The sequence below is a fragment of the Podarcis pityusensis genome, assembly GCF_964106645.2.
Source record: "Podarcis pityusensis genome assembly, chromosome: 3".
Classification (NCBI taxonomy): Eukaryota; Metazoa; Chordata; class Lepidosauria; order Squamata; family Lacertidae; genus Podarcis; species Podarcis pityusensis.
In genome coordinates, this window is record NC_138026.1 from 108,003,665 (window position 1) to 108,018,938 (window position 15,274).

A 15,274-nucleotide genomic window follows, 5' to 3' on the forward strand; every position below is an offset into this window, starting at 1 on the left:
CCCAGCCAGCGTAGCCAGTGGTCCAGGATGATGGGTGTTGTAGTCCAGCAACATCTGAAATACCTCAGGTTCCTCATCCCTGATTCTGATGAAGATGGTGAAGAGTTCTCCAGCTCTGCTGCACTCATGGCCTGTTTGCCAGTTTAAGGCATGCTTGAGTGCTGATGGCAACCAGGCTTGTGCAAAAGCCAAAGGCAAACCCTTCTAAGTGGAGGTTGCACATGAGGGAGCAAGACACAGTGATTTTTTGAAAACTAGCTGACAAGCAACACTTCCAAAATAGCCAACCAAACATTGTTTACTAGGATATTGATAAACCAGACCAGGAGGCAGGGAAATTATGGGTGGTGTTCAGCTATGTTTTACCGAGAGCAGACCCGTTGAAATCAGTGTTCTGAACTTAGGTCATGTTCCTTAATTTCAGTAGGTATACTCTGAGTAAAATCTAGCTGCATACCACATGGTGTCACCACATGGCTTAACTGCATTAGGTTCCAGCATGTATTTAATCACTTGATTAGTAGAGTCAAGTCTTAGGCTACACCTTCTTACTTTGAAGTACTGAACTCATTGGGTAGTATTCAGTTATGTTGTACTCAGAGTAGAACCATGGAAATCAGAAATTGGTCAGACTCCCTGACCAATTGTGCCATGGAAACATGGCTAACTTGGGTCCATTAATTTTAATGGATCTACTCTGAAGCTGAATGCTACTGTTATGTATTCAGTGGTCTGTGTTTGCCTGAGCTTGAGTCTGGACCAGGGGTCAGCAAACTTTTTCAGCAGGGGGCCGGTCCACTGTCCCTCAGACCTTATGGGGGGCCGGACTATATTTTGGGGGAAAAAATGAACGAATTCCTATGCCCCACAAATAACCCAGAGATGCATTTTAAATAAAAGGACACATTCTACTCATGTAAAAACATGCTGATTCCTGGACTGTCCGTGGGCTGGATTTAGAAGGCAATTGGGCCAGATCCGGCCCCTGGGCCTTAATTTGCCTACCCATGGTCTGGATTAAGGATTCTGAGCTCCTGTGTTCTGATTCGATACATGTTGTTCAATCACAGAACATTTCAGGATTTTGGCCTCTGCCATTGGCTGTTGAACTCTGAGTCATGTTTCACAGTTTGGAAGTGTAGACAACCAATCACGTTGGGAGTGGCCCAGGCTTTCAGAAATGTATATATGTAGTCGCTTTGCCTCTGTTTCCCAGTTATGTAGTTCAGTAAAGGTTCTTGCTGTTATCACTGTGTCTTGCCTTGTGGGAACCCACCTATACTTCAGCTACCTAAATGAGGCTCACTTCTGAGTAGGCATGCATTGGATTGCACTGTTAAATATAAAAAATGCACCAGAGGAGTGAGACTGGTTGCATTTAAAATGCAGATGCGGATTTAGGAGAAATGCGCCGAGCAAGCCACATCCACTTCACTTTTTAATTAATGCCTTCTTGAAATGTATACTCACAAATTGAGCCAGTTCGGTCCGTCTGAGCGTATGACTGTGAATATCTTCCGATCTTTACACACTTTACTAAGGAACATGATGGATGGGAAGGGAAATAACCCATTTCATCTTATTACAATGCAGATCTCTTATTTCCAAGGCCAGATTCACTGCAACAATTAAGAACATGCTTGAGCATTAATGGATGTGTCTTTTGCATTTTTTGGTGTTTGGGGGTATAATTGTTTTTGACCCGGTTTACTCTAATTATATTTATGTTTTGCTCCATTTAGAGTATAAATTAGAAGTGAATTATCTTCTTTCCTAGTTGACAATTAAATGCTTTGGGAAACTTGAATTCTTCTTTAAAACAAAAATAAAAGATCAGGACTGTTCTGTTGAGAGCTGAAATGCGGATAGTTTAATTAGCTTCTTAGGACAGTCACAGCATCCAGTTTAATCAGTTTTGAGAATGGCCCGATTCTGGCTTCAAGGTTGCCAACCTGATGCCAGAATGGCAACAAGCTTGTTTTCTTCTCCTCTGGAGGGTAGCACTTGAACCAGTGGCTTCAAATTACAAGAAAGGAGATTCTGACTAAACACCAGAAACAATTTCCTGATAGCAAGGGCTGTTTGGCAGTGGAATGGTCTCCCTTGGGAGGCCGTAGACTCTTCTTCCTTGGCGGGGTTTTAAGCAGAGGCTGGAGGGCTATCTGTCATGGATGCTTAAGCTGAGATTCCTGCATTGCAGGGGGTTGGACTAGATGACCCTTGAGGTCCCTTCCAATTCTAAAATTCTATGCAGTGGCAGAGAGCAGGCGGGGGCAGGGCTGGTGCATGTCCCGAGGGCGGTGTACGCCATCCAAAGGGGCGTGTGTGCATTCTGGGGGCATGGCACGCCACCTGCGGGGGTGGGGCGCCCAGCGTGGGCGGGGGGGGCAGCTGCGATGGATCACGCTGCCAGGGGCGGTGTGCTCCCTCTGCTCCCCCTCTTCCTCCGCCAGTGATTCTATGTTTCTGGGAAGCAGGACATGAACACAGTAACACTCTCTCACTTGTTATCCCCAGCAGCTAGCGTTCAGTAATAGTACAGTGGTACATCGGGTTACATATGCTTCAGGTTACATATGGTTCAGGTTACAGACTCTGCTAACCCAGAAATAGTCCTTCAGGTTAAGAACTTTGCTTCAGGATGAGAACAGAAATCGGGCTCTGGCGGCTCGGCAGCAGTAGGAGGCCCCATTAGCTAAAGTGGTGCTTCAGGTTAAGAACAGTTTCAGGTTAAGTACGGACCTCCGGAATGAATTAAGTACTTAACCTGAGGTACCACTGTAATCTGATTACTGAGGATTTACCTGGATTTATCTGGATTTGCTTGTACCTCGGGTTAAGAACTTAATTCGTTCTGGAGGTCCATTCTTAACCTGAAAGTGTTCTTAACCTGAGGTACTACTTTAGCTAATGGGGCCTCCCGCTGCCGCGCAATATCTGTTCTCATCCTGAAGCAAGGTTCTTAAGCCGAGGGACTATTTCTGGGTTAGCGGAGTCTGTAACCTAAAGTGTCTGTAACCTGAAGCGTCTGTAACCCGAGGTACCACTGCATAAAGTTTAGACAGAAGGTTGGACCATGGGCCTATTCAGTTTAATGTGGATTGTGAACACCTTGAGCCTCTTTTAATCAATGTTGCTCTTCTGCATTTAAAGGGGAGAAAGTTGTAGCTGGAGGAGGACGCCACATGGATGAGGGGACATTAAAGGAGGCGTTAGGGGTTCACAAGATGCTAATTTGATCCAAAAAGCTCTCCACCCTACCCCACACATACAAACAAGCCACACTACATCCAGCTAAATGCAACCAACCAACTTTGGTCCTCCGATCTCTCACAATGCCAATAAAAATAAGTAAATATATAAACAAAGGACCTACCCATGTGATGCTGAAACAAAAGCCCGGCACAATCCCTATGCAATAGATTACTAGAATGAAAGATCATTATCTGCAAACTCCCTCCCTCCCTCTCTCTTTCCCTGCAACAGCACAATATCTATGACAAATAAGTCTCATACCGAATGTAAACGAACTGTGAAAAAGACTCGTACGTTTTGAAAGTGGGGATGCTATATATGCTTTTCCTTGTTTGTTTGGTAACACAAGAAAATCTTTAATAAAAGCTAATTAAGAAAGCAAAACAAAACAAAACATGGCACATCAAACCAAGGTATGGATGGGCTCACTAAATACCTTTAGTATTTATAAAATACTCACTAAAATACCTTTAGTGAGTATTTGTGTTGCTTCGTTTGGATCTGGGAGACCTGAGTTCTAGTCCTCCCCCAGCCAGGAAGCACATTGGGTGATCACCCTCTCTCAACCTAACCTTCCTCATAGATTTGTAAAATATAAATGTAATGAATGAAATTACTATTCTGAGTGGGGAATTCCCACACCCCTCACTCCAGAATTTTATTAGACTGAAAGCACAAGCAAGATGGAGTTCTGTATATTCCGCAGCTGCAAAACACTCAAAATGGATCATTATTCTGCTGTTGCGGCAGGTTATCAGAAGCAGGAGACAGATCTTATCGGCAGTTTCTTAACGGTGGCATTAAAACTTTTAAAGTTCCCGGTTGAGAAATCGATGGAGGCATAATTAACTCTGATTTACGTTCCGAAGGCATTTGTATTCCTGCATTAAGGACATGTTCCATTATGTTATCTACAGAAGTGTCGATTCATTCTCCGGCGAGCCCATGCAAAGTGTCTCGCTAATTTCCTCCTTTTCTATAGTCATAAACTGGGAGCGTTTCAGCGCCATGCATCATCTTGGATTGGAAAGAAATGGCTTGCTAATTTCTTCCGCGAGCGGGGCTGCAAGCTTCCAGGCTGATTTAACCAGAAAATAATAATCAAAACTGAAAGTGTAATAACATTGTAATGAGATTATAGGTGTGTTTTGCAAATAAAGGCTTGAGGCTTGGCAATGAGGAGGGGAGGAAATGTGTAAGAACCAAAGACCGCATTTGGTTTTTTATGACAGAATGAAATCTATATTTTCATTAAGGTTGCTATGATAAGTGAAATTGATACCCCCTCTCACACACTCCCCTACTGGAGAAAAATCAGGGCAGCATTACCATATTTCATTTTCTTTGGATGGGAGAGTACTGGAGACTTATTTACAGAGCATTTAGGATCCACTAGTAGTGTGTTCTGCAACAAAATGTTGCAGTGCGGCGTGCTCCTTGTTCACGATTTCATCCATTCCCCCTACAGTCTGAATTCCATGGTTACTGAGCATGTTCACTGAGCTGTTTTGAGGCTTCCCCCTCCCTTGAGTAGAGCGGGATGGGTTTGTACTTAAAAAAAGAAAAAGAAAATATCTTTTGTTGGAAGATTTTTGTTGACATTTGAGAATTCTCAGAAGCTTCTGGTGGAGAGAAATGCCACTTAGAGGAAATAAAGGAGATGGAGACAAAAACCACTTGTTGTAATGAGCACGGTGATTATCTGAGCCTTAAATTCCAAGGCAAGTTAAATTAAGAAAATAAATTTCACTGTTGTTTAGCAAACTGATGGAAAAATAAGAGATTTCGAGTCAAGGCAGACATCCTGGAGTTGCAGCCGTCTCTGTCTGTCTCCTGTGGATGAAGCACCTAAGAAGCTCAGAAGAGTCGGGCTGCGTCAGATCAAAGACCTGCCCAGTTCAGCATTCTGTTTCTATGGTGGCCAACCAGATCCCCTGCACGGGATCCCCAGCATCTCCTGGACATCCCATGAAGCTGAATGTGGGAAGATTCAGGACGTCGTCATGTTGCACATCATTAAACTACAGAACTACTAAACCACAGAAGGAAGTGACGGCCACCAATTTGGATGGCTTTAAAAGAGAATTAGGGACGCGGGTGGCGCTGTGGGTAAAACCTCAGCACCTAGGGCTTGCCAATCGCATGGTCAGCGGTTCGAATCCCCATGGCGGGGTGAGCTCCCGTCTTTCGGTCCCAGCTCCTGCCCACCTAGCAGTTCGAAAGCACTCGTAAGTGCAAGTAGATAAATAGGTACCGCTTTATAGCGGGAAGGTAAACGGCGTTTCCGTGTGCTGCGCTGGTGCTGGCTCGCCAGAGCAGCTTCGTCACGCTGGCCACGTGACCCGGAAGTGTCTCTGGACAGCGCTGGCCCCTGGCCTCTTAAGTGAGATGGGCGCACAACCCTAGAGTCGGACACGACTGGCCCGTACGGGCAGGGGTACCTTTACCTTTACCTTTTAAAAAGAGAATTGGACCAATTCATGGAGAAGGCTGCCAATGGCACTGATAGCTATGTGTGGTGTAGTGGTTAAGAGCGGTGGACTCGTAATCTGGGAAACCGAGTTCGCCTCCCCGCTCCTCCACATGCAGCTGCTGGGTGACCTTGGGCCAGTCACACTTCTTTGAAGTCTCTCAGCCCCACTCACCTCCCAGAGTGCTTGTTGTGGGGGAGGAAGGGAAAGGAGATTGTTAGCCACTTTGAGACTTCTTAGGGTAGTGATAAAACGGGATATCAAATCCAAACTCCTCCTCTCCTTCTTGCCTCCATGTTCGAAGGCAGCAATGCTTCTGAATACCACTGGCTGGGAATCGCAGGTGGGCAGAATGCCGACACGCTAATGGTCTCCTTGATGGCTTCCCAGGCGCACCTGGTTGGCCACCGTGGGAACAGGATGCTGGACTAGTTGGGCCACTGGCCTGATCCTGCAGGTTCTTGTGTTCTTATGGTATTCACATGGCCTCTGAGATTGGAGGTAATGTAGTCCTCATGACTAGTGTAGCCTTTGTACGGAGCTCCCAGTCGTCTCACGGACTATTGACTCGTACACCACTCATCTGCTGCCACCAACCAGGTCCTCCCCGGTAAATCACTTAGTCTCAGTCAGGTTCTCAAGTTAACAATGAAGAGTGTAGTTTATTGCAATCACAAATAAACTTTAAATGCATTTGAAACGCTGTTACCTTTTACCCTCTTAGTCTTATTTTATCCTGTTTCTAACTCTTCTACCTCCCCTCACACAAGAACCAACTGCACTAACTGTCTCTCTGTTTCCAATGGTCTGCCAACTGCTTTCCCAACTGCCTTTCCCAACTAACCAACCAACCAACCAACCAACCAACCAACTAAAACCAACCAACCCAAACCTCGGGCTAAGCCCTTTTATAAACAGGTAGGCTCCGCCTCTGGCTTTTCTATTGGTCTACCTATTAACTCTTTCTCTCCCCCTGTACAGATATTTCCAAAAGAACGGGCAAACGCCGCAACTAGTAGCTACTGATAGACTTAACCTCCATGTGTTTGTCTCATCCTCCTTTAAGGCCATCACTACATATTGTGGCAAATCCCTTAGTTTAGGGATCCCGTGAGATGAAGTACTTCTTTTTGTCTGCCCTGAATCCATCTGAATCCATCTGCGACCACGCTGGCTGGGAACATAGGAACAGCACAGGAACCAGCCATATACTGGATCAGACCATTGGTCCATCCAGTTCGGCACACCCTGTGGTGACTAGAAGCAACTCTCCTGCATTTCAGGCAGGGGACATTCCCAACCCTATTTGGAAAGGCCGGGAATTGAACCAAAGACCAGTCCGGCAGTTCCTTCTGCCATATAAAAGCGCAGGCTTACCTGGAACCCAAATACATAATCCAGACCAGCTTCCCCATAGTGATATAACAGCAGCCTTTAAGCCACTGTGGGGAAAAGAGGTGGGTTGTCAGACTTCGGGGAATCGGCTCTCCTGCCCCCCCTTGCTTACAAATCATTTAGCCTTTCCAAATGCTCCACTGTATATTTCCTTCTAGTCTGTGGGGAACGAAAATGATTACATGTTTAATCAGCGCATGGCACCCCACAACGTGATTAGATTTCCCTTTGCTAATTTTTCAGCGGAGGCTTAATAGCCGCTTGTGATAACGAGAGCTCCTATTAACAGCGTTTTCGTGGGTTCCTATATAATAAGCCACAGTACTGAAATTAAAACCCAGCTACACTTACAATTATTGCGGGAGATGCATTTTTTTTCCTTTTTAAAGATCAATCAATCAATCCAAGGACATTTTCACAATGATGCTAAGAATATTTTTAAAAATCTGGAATGTGTTACTCATATATCTATATATAATGTATGAAAACTACGCTGGGGACAAAGCTGGGTTCCAGTAAGTGTGACATTCTTATAATATGGCAGACCTGGTTTCAGGCAGTTGGATTTCAGCAATTCTAGTCCAGCCAAGACAGAACTCAATGAGGTCATAAGAACATAAGAAGGGCTCAGACCAATGGCCCACCTAGTCCAGCATCCTCTTCTCACAGTGGCCAACCAGTTGTCTGGTTCCTCGGCAAGAGGAATTGGCTGTTAAAGCCCTAAACAGCCTCGGCCCAGTATACGGTATTTTTCGCTCCATAAGACGCACTTTTTTCCTCCTAAAAAGTAAGGGGAAATGTGAGTGTGTCTTATGGAGTGAATGGTGCTGCGCAGAGAGGGAGAGCTGCGCAGTGCCCCTTCAGCGAAGCACCTCTCCTGGCTTGTGCCTTAGCCGCATGCAGCCTCTTCGGGCAGGGGGAGCTGCGCAGTGATGCCGCTTGCTGTTCTGGCTTCTGAGATTCAGATTATTATTATTTTTCTTGTTTTCCTCCTCCCATAACTAGGTGCACCTTATGGTCTGGTGCGTCTTATGGAGTGGAAAATACGGTACCTGAAGGAGCGTCTCCACCCCCATCGTTCAGCCCAGACACTGAGGTCCAGCTCCAAGGGGCTTTTGGTGGTTCCCTCACTGCGAGAAGCCAAGTTACAGGGAACCAGGCAGAGGGCCTTCTCGGTAGTGGCACACACCCTGTGGAACGCCCTCCCACCAAATGTCAAGGAAATAAACAACTATCCGACTTTTAGAAGACATCTGAAGGCAGTCCTATTTAGGGAAGTTTTTAATGTTTGATGTTTTATCGTGTTTTTAATATTCTGTTGGGAGCCGCCCAGAGTGGCTCGGGAAACCCAGCCAGATGGGTGGGGTATGAATGAATGAATAAAATAAAATAAAAATAATAAAGTAATAATTTTAAGCCACTCTGGGAATTGTAGCCCTGTTAGGTGAATAGGGGTCTCCTAACAACTCGTGGCACCCATAACAAGCTGCACTTTCCAGGATTCTATGGGATTTACTTAAAGTGGGATGATACTGCTTTAAATATACGATGCAGATGGAGCCGCAGTGTGGAGTGGGCTCTTAGTGATGGCCTTAATACTGGACTTAATGGTATAAAGCCCTCTGCCTTTTCATAAAGTGCATTTCTTCACATCAAAGTGTGGTGAGCTACCCCTGTTGGGTTTGTAGGCTCTCCCACTCAGCCTAACCTAAGGGCACCACTGCCTATAGGTATAACATGGGGAAATGTTTGGGGTCCAGCCCTTGGGAGAGAGCCGGAACAAAACGTAACTGAAACAAAGATGGCCTGGACCTATCAATTCCAGACGCTCCAAGTGTCCCTGTTTTCCAGGGACAGTCCCGGATTTACAGAAACCATCCTGGTTTCTGATGTGACCCCTGAATGTCCTGCTTTTCCTTAGGACGTCCCTATTTTCACTGGAGAAATGTTGGAGGGTGTTAAGTTATGTGACCCCTGAGCCTTTGGAAGACACCTGAAGGCAGCTCTGTATAGGGAAGTATTTAATGTTTAATGTTTTGTTATGTTTTTATATATGCTGGAATCTGCCCAGAGTGGCTGGGGCAACCCAGTCAGATGGGCAGGGTATAAATTAAATAAAATAAAAAGAAATTAAAAAATAGGGTGTCCCTATTTTCATTGGATAAATGTTGGAGGGTACGTGATTTGGATCTCAGATCACTAGAGTGGCACAGTTTTGGCACATGTGTGCATTTGATATGGTAATACACCCCCCACTCTCAATGGCTAAAAATCTGCTTTATTCACTGTTGCCAAACACAATCCAGAGCTCTGGCAGAAACAGAGTTTTGTAAATTGCTTGTGCAATACCTAAATTAAAAAACAAACAAACCCGAACCAAAGAGTGGGATGTGGGTGGGGGTGGGGGGCTTGATCAGTTCAGGCAGGTATAAAAATGCCTCGTTCTTCACGTGGCTGAAGTCTCATCATCATTAAAGCTCTCCCAGCAATAACAGAACATGATGAGAGCAACTCAGGTAAATAAAAATTGCGGGAATTTCCCCAGGGGAAAGACTTCAGCTGCGACAAGCTCTCCAGAAGCTGCTTTTGTAATTCTTGCAGCATTTTTTGAGTTTGCAAGGTGCCAGGTATTGTTTCCTTTTATTTGAAAAAATAAAATGCTGTCAGTACATAGGAAGTTGCTGCCGGGTTGCCAATTGCCCAGAAAAAAAACAGCCTCTACTCCTTTTCCTCTAATGGAAGTTTGATACGCAGAAGTCAGCAAGAGATGCTGTTCATGGCATGGGTGGTTTCTTGTTGTAGGTGCCGTTTTGTTTCCTCCCTTCTTGTTTTTCTTTTTCTTTTGTTTCAAGAAATCTGCTGGACCAAATCAGACAAATGATTGCTATAGCTCAGTACTATCTCCAGTCAGGGATGTAAGGTGGCAGCAGTTTCTTTTTCTGACTTGTATTCCTCACATTCAGCTCACTGCTAATGAATGTATGTTACGATGCAAATGAAACATCAGAACAATGTAAAAATGTTATTAAGTGCGTAGTCTTTGCAGACTTAAAAATGACAACAATGTAAACAAATAATGATGATGATAATGATAATAATAATAATAATAATAATAATAATAATAATAATAATTTATTATTTGTACCCCGCCCATCTGGCTGGGTTTCCCCAGCCACTCTGTGCGGCTTCCAACAAAGATTAAAAATACATCAAAATGTCACACATTAAACACTTCCCTGAACAGGGCTGCCTTCAGATGTCTTCTAAATGTCAGGTAGTTGTTTATCTCTTTGACATCTGATGGGAGAGCATTCCACAGGGCGGGCACCACTACCGAGAAGGCCCTCTGCCTGGTTCCCTGTAGCTTTGCTTCTTGCAGTGAGGGAACTGGCAGAAGGCCCTCGGTGCTGGACCTCAGTGTCCAGGCAGAATGATGGGGGAAGAGACGCTCCTTCAGGTATACTGGGGAGGGAGCCGGCGTTTGTCCACAGAGAACTTTCCGGGTCATGTGGCCAGCATGACTAAACTGCTTTTGGTGAAATGGAACACCGTGATGGAAACCAGAGTGAACGGAAATGCTATTTACCTTCCCGCCGGAGCGGTACCTATTTATCTACTTGCACTGGTGTGCTTTCGAACTGCTAGGTTGGCAGGAGCTGGGACTGAGCAATGGGAGCTCACCCCATCGTGGGGCTTTGAACCTCTGACTTTCCAATTGGCAAGCCCAAGACACTCAGTGGTTTAGACCCCAGCGCCACCCCATGGTCACCAGGCCTGGCTTGGTATGCCTCCAACAAATGAGGGGGCTGAGGAAGCAGAGCACAGCACTGTTCAATGGCAGGCTCCTCCTGAGCACAAGAAAGGAAGCTGCACTGCGCTGGGCTCCCTGCTCAGCCCCCTCCTGATAATGCAACGCCGTGCCCATGACGTCATGCGTGTGCCATATGTTTGCCTCTGGTCTACACTGACTGGCAGCAGCTCTCAGGGGTTTCAAACAGAAGGCCTTCCCAGTCCAGTATACCTGTCCAGTCCAGTATTCCCAGTCCTACTCAGAGATGCTGAGGAATGAACCTAGGACTTTCTGCATTTGACCATCTTGAATTTTTCAACTTTCAGATTCCAACTTTCAGGTTCCAAAAACAAGGGGTACTAAAAAGTTGTAACGTGATTTGGGAATTCAAAATATATTTTGGTTCAATTAATACAGTGGTACCTCGGGTTAAGTACTTAATTCGTTCTAGAGGTCTGTTCTTAACCTGAAACTGTTCTTAACCTGAAGCACCACTTTAGCTAGTGGGGCCGCCCGCTGCCACTGCTCAATTTCTCTCCTTATCCTGAAGCAAAGTTCTTAACCTGAGGTAATATTTCTGGGTTAGTGGAGTCTGTAACCTGAAGCGTATGTAACCTGAAGAGTATGTAACCCGAGATACCACTGTATAATTTAGTTTTGCTTGGTAAGTGAAATGTGTGTAAAACTGCATAGAAATCATTAACAACAATTGCCAAGTGCTTGCTGTTGAGTCTTCTTCTTCTTCTTCTTCTTCTTCTTCTTCTTCTTCTTCTTCTTCTTCTTCTTCTTCCTCAGCATTGACTGGCCATTTTCAGAAGGATTTTTTTTAAAAAAATGGTTTTCCAAAAGCAGTTTATGTGCTTCTTCATCAAACGTAGCCTTACCAAGGTCCAATCACAAAAATAATAGCAGATTTTAATTCCTTCCACCCAGAAACATATTTTTAAGACCTCTCACTGAAGAAATGTACAAAAAATATGTTTTACCCCCTAAACGACACACCCTACTTCTGCATGCAAAGCGGACCCCCCACAATCGACCTACAGCTCTTCCGCTCTTCCCTCTCATTACAATTTCCTTTTCTGTATAAGTTGCTCAGGGCTGCCAAGGGCTAGACAAAATTGTTCTAGTGATTGTATATAGTCCTTGGTCGGCTGGTTGGTGTGCCCTGATTTAAATTATGCCTTGCAGTCTTAAGCAGAAGTTTTATAACCCACCCCCTGCCCAAATAAATCCTTTCACCACTGCTTCACCCAAGCAGTTTTGAAAATGTCAGGAAAGTTGAGAAATAGCAATGCATTCTAGTTACTAGTTATGCCAAGCAGAATTAAGCGTTTCAGGGTTATCTGCCATGAAACACAACTGTATGCTGACCTAACCAAGATAAATGAGACCCCCAAACCTCATATCGAAACTCTTAATATTCTGCCCTGCAGTGTTTCAATAAGGTCTTTGCTGATGAGACATTTAAATAAACGCTGAACATGCTTCTCAAGAAAAATAATAACAATGATAGCTTAAATTCTATTATGGGAGAAAGGAGATTAACCAGAATTTCTTGCCATCTTCACGTATTTGGGCTTGCAAGCTTAAAAGACCCAGGCAAGCAAGGGCACAGAGTCAGCCTCAGCGTTGAATGCATCCTGTCCACAACCTCGTGCAGTGGTACCTCTGGTTACATACTTAATTCGTTCCGGAGGTCCGTTCTTAACCTGAAACTGTTCTTAACCTGAAGCACCACTTTAGCTAATGGGGCCTCCTGCTGCCGCTGCGCCGTCGGAGCACGATTTCTGTTCTCATTCTGAAGCAAAGTTCTTAACCCGAGGTACTGTTTCTGGGTTAGCGGAGTCTGTAACCTGAAGCATATGTAACCTGAAGCGTATGTAACCCGAGGTACCACTGTACTCCCAAACTATGAACCTCCTTCCCTCATCCACACACCTAATTCCTGAACGCAGAAAACACCCATCCACAGCACTGCCATCTTATCAGGGTTCAGCCTCAGGTTCCAAGTCCTCATCCAGCCCTTCGCTGACCATAATAAATCACACAGAGTAAAAGAAGTTAACTCTTTATTAGAGGAAACAAGGTCTGCTCAGGAGTGGCAGGTCTCTTGAGTGTAGCAACTCTTCTCCATAGGTCTGTCCCCTATGTGGCTGTTGTGGAGACTGAAGGTCCCAGCCTTCCCACAGCTGCCTAAGTCTCCTCCTTCCCCGGGTCCTTCCCAAGCAATCTGAGACTATGCCAGCACATCTACCTTTGCTCTTCCCACTTCATACCTCACCTGGTTCTGGGAGACCAGCAGGGAGGGGAGCTTATCGCAGCAGAAGTGGGAGACAACCCTGGCTTCTTCACCAGCCTGACTCATCTTTGCTTCTTGGGCTCCCTCCTTTCAGCTTCCAACACCTCCTTCCTGTAGGCTTCTCTCTCTTCTCCTTCTGACTGCTCAGTGTCACCCCACTACCATCCCCCAGGCTCTGAACCTTCTTCCCTAGGGGGTTCCCCAGCTGATGCCTCTGTGTCCAGCCAGCCCATGAGAACTGCCTCCAGACCCTGGTCCAACACCTTCACAGCATCTCCTGATTCAGAAGGAATGGAGAAATAGAACCATGTGTCATCAGCATACTGGTTGCCCCATGCTCCAAACCCCTGAATGATGGCTCCTAGTGGTTCCATATATATGTTAAATAGCAAAGGAGACAAAATGGACCCTTGTGGGAACCCCACAGCCCCAAAGCCATGCAGCTGAGCAACCAACTCCTTGAATTACTTTCTGGTAGCAACCCTGTGGACAGGAGAAGAACCACTGTCATACTTGTGGTGGCTACATGAGAATGGGCCTTTTCTGTAGTGGCTCCCTGTTTGTGGAATGCTCTCCCTAGGGAAGTTCATCTGGTGCCTTCATTGTCTATCTTTAGCCACCAGGCAAAAACGTTCCTCTTCAACCAGGCCTTTGACTGATTTATGTCTTGTTAAATGTGTTTGTGTCTGTGCTTGTCTGTGATTATTGGTTGTTTTTGTTTTCCTTATATACTTTGTGGTTTTGTTCTATATTTTTATATTGTGGACTGCCCTGAGAACTTCAAATGAAGGCCAGTATAGAAATAATAATAATAATAATAATAATAATAATAATAATAATAATACAGTGGACGCTTGGGTTGTGAACGTGATCTGTGCGGGAAGCACGTTTGCAACCCGCAGCGCCGTGTCTTGTATTGTATTTTGTTATGAGCTGCCATAGGCTGCTATGGGAGAAAGGACAGTACAGTGGTACCTCGGGTTACATACGCTTCAGGTTACATACGCTTCAGGTTACAGACTCCGCTAACTCAGAAATAGTACCTCGGGTTTAAACCTTTGTTTCAGGATGAGAACAGAAATCGTGCTCCGTCGGTGCAGCGGAAGCAGGAGGCCCCATTAGCTAAAGTGGTGCTTCAGGTTAAAAACAGTTTCAGGTTAAGAACGGACCTCTGGAACGAATTAAGTACTTAACCCGAGGTACCACTGTAGAATAGAATAGAATAGAATAGAATAGAATAGAATAGAATAGAATAGAATAGAATAGAATAGAATAATATTTCCCCAGCACACACTGGATGGATGAAGACAAGGGTACCCCTGAACGTGTTAAAAAGGCTTTCTCCCCCCCCAACCATGGATTCCCCCCCAGCCAGCTACATTACATCTGGAGCCAATGGGCAGGCTCAGCATTTTCTCCTCATAAATCAGATCTGCACAACTTGCGGCCTGCCAAGCTGAACGCAGACCAAGCCGCAGCTCAGCAGGCAGTTCCATAAACCTCCTATGGGCGAGGTTTGGTCCAGTGGGTCACAGATTGTGTAGGGCAGTCATAACCGAAGCAGCAGCTCAGAAAGACCACATTATAGCAAACCTTTACACTATTCCTGAGTTCCCCCCATCTCCCTCTCTCTTTTGAATCACCTATTCTGTTTTAATAAGTAGCGAAATTAATTTATATTCTGACCTTGCAATGGTTGTGATCTGCAATATTTTCACTTTGTTCTGTTCTGCTTGGCGTACTGCTACCCTCCGTCCCCCATTACTGCTGAGCTAATCTGATGGATGTGCTGCATAATTCCATTTAGCATGTCCTTTCGGTCTCAATTCTCTTTTCCCTTTGAAATCCTAGACATTTCAGTGAATATGAAAGCGTAGCTATATGTAGGGCAAACGGTGCCCTTTCAAGCCTTCTTTTGCTAGGAGCACACTGCTTCCTCTCAAAAGCAGACAGCTTTGCAGGGAGACAGAGGCGTAGATCACCCGTTGTTGTTGGATGAGGGCAGGGGGAGGGAGCTGCTATTCAGCAATTAACATTTGTTTAAATATTTTGAATTGAGCA